This window comes from Tupaia chinensis, unplaced genomic scaffold (assembly GCF_000334495.1).
Source record: "Tupaia chinensis unplaced genomic scaffold, TupChi_1.0 Scaffold150051_1, whole genome shotgun sequence".
Lineage (NCBI taxonomy): Eukaryota > Metazoa > Chordata > Mammalia > Scandentia > Tupaiidae > Tupaia > Tupaia belangeri.
In genome coordinates, this window is record NW_006209892.1 from 1 (window position 1) to 2,261 (window position 2,261).

General features: G+C 40.6%; 1 pseudogene; it reads left to right on the forward strand.

The window, feature by feature from the left end:
- Positions 1-531: 531 nt before the first annotated feature.
- LOC102492465 (tRNA (guanine(37)-N1)-methyltransferase pseudogene) lies at positions 532-2,017 on the forward strand (annotated as a pseudogene).
- Positions 2,018-2,261: the final 244 nt, after the last annotated feature.

Consider the following 2,261-nt stretch of genomic DNA (forward strand, 5'->3'; position numbering starts at 1 on the left):
CAAAAAAAAGAAATATTTTTATTTATTTATTAATATTTTAAATTTTACCTACTTACATTTTTTAATACATTCAATCACATTATTTAGCTTACAGAATGAACATTTGGTATGTGAACATTTCTTCCCAGTCCAGTTGATCAAAATATAACAACACTACATCCCTGTGCCGACAATGCTCTGTCTCCGTATCCCTCCTCCAAATGTCCTTCCCCAGTCCCCACTCCTCCACATGCACCACATCCGACATTAACACCCTTCTCTTGTGTTTGTACATCCTTTAGCCCGTCAGTTTCAGTTATAGAGTGCGGACACTCGGTATATATCAAAAGCTAAGGGGAGATTCACATGTATTCGCGTTGGTCAAATTTTTTTTTAAGAATTTTATTTTTAGAGTTATTAAAGTTTTAAGGCAAGGGCATGAGATGGGAAACCGAAATTCAGATTAAGTCATTTCTCCAGGGTCACCGAACCAGTTAACTTTTAGACTCAATTTGAAGTCCGACTGCGAAGTTTGACCTAGCTGCTTTTCAGGATTCTGGGGATCTTATGGAGGCCATTTGGATTTTCAAGAGAACTTCTGGAAGTGGAAAAGTGGACTATAACTGAATCAGAAACACTGATTCCTTCCACTGGCTGGGACATCTCTGGCCCAGAAACTTAGGAAAGTGCTTTGTATTTTCTTGTTGGGTCAAAGAAGATTATCAACCATGCCAGAAATAAAAGGAAATGAAAGAGACTGTGAATTGTTTTCACCACCCTCTGATGTTCGAGGAATGACAAAACTTGACAGAACAGCTTTTAAAAAGATCATTGCTATTCCAGTCCTTAAAGTAAGAAAAGAAATAGTCAATAAATTGATGTGATCCCTTAAAAGGGCAGCACTACAATGCCCAGGTATAAAACGTGTGATTGAAGATCCAGAAGACAAAGAAAGTAGGCTAATTATGTTGGATCCCTATAAAATACTTACTCATGATTCCTTTGAGAAAGCAGAACTCAGTATATTAAAGCAGCTTAATGTCAATCCGCAGATATTTAAATATAATTTGGAACTAACTTGTGAAAACTTTAAATCTGAAGAAATCCTGAGAGCTGTGCTTCCTGAAGGTCAAGATGTGACCTCAGGATTTAGCAGAGTTGGACATATAGCACACCTGAGCCTTTGAGATCATCAGCTAACTTTCAAACATTTAATTGGCCAAGTTATGATAGACAAGAATCCTGGAATCACCTCAGCAGTAAATAAAATCAATAATATTGATAATACATACCAAAATTTCCAAATGGAAGTGCTATCTGGAGAGGAAAACATGATTACAAAGGTTCGAGAAAACAACTATTCCTATGAATTTGATTTTTCAAAAGTCTATTGGAATCCTCATCTCTCTACAGAACATAACCGTATCACAGAACTTCTCATACCTGGAGATATCCTATTTGATGTTTTTGCTGGGGTCGGGCCCTTTGCCATACCAGTAGCAAAGAAAGCTGTGCTGTATTTGCCAATGATCTCAATCCTGAATCCCATAAATGGCTGCTGCACAACTGTAAATTAAATAAAGTGGACCAAAAGGTGAAAGTCTTCAACTTGGATGGGAAAGACTTCCTCCAAGGACCAGTGAGAGAAGAGTTAATGCAGCAGCTGGGACTGTCAAAAGAAAGAAAACAGTCTGTGCACATTGTCATGAACTTGCCAGCAAAGGCTATAGAGTTTCTTGGTGCTTTCAAATCACTTTTAGATGGACAGCCATGCAGCAGTGAGCTCCTTCCAATAGTGCACTGTTACAGCTTTTCCAAAGATCCTAATCCTGCTGAGGATGTTTGACAACGAGCTGAAGCTGTGTTGGGTGTTTCCTTGGAGGCATGCAGTTCGGTTCACCTTGTAAGAAATGTGGCCCCTAACAAGGAAATGCTATGCATCACCTTTCAAATCCCTTCCTCTGTACTCTGCAAGAACCAGATCATGAATCTAGAGAATCATGAAGATCCACCTCTGAGGGACCAGCAGTTAGTGTAATGGCTATGTCACTGGACTCCCACATAGTCGACCATGGTTCAAGTCTGAGACCCGGTGGCTTAAAACTCATGCCGGGCGCGTGTGCGTGTGTGCATGCCCAAGATCCCGAGAGGAGACTGGAGGAGAAGGGATTGTGGTGTGGCCATCCCCCCTGGGGGGTGATTTCTCACTTTCTGTCTCTCTGTCTGTCTCTGTCTGTCTGGCGAGCGCACGCGCCCTATAGCAAAAGCCTTTCCAAAAAAAA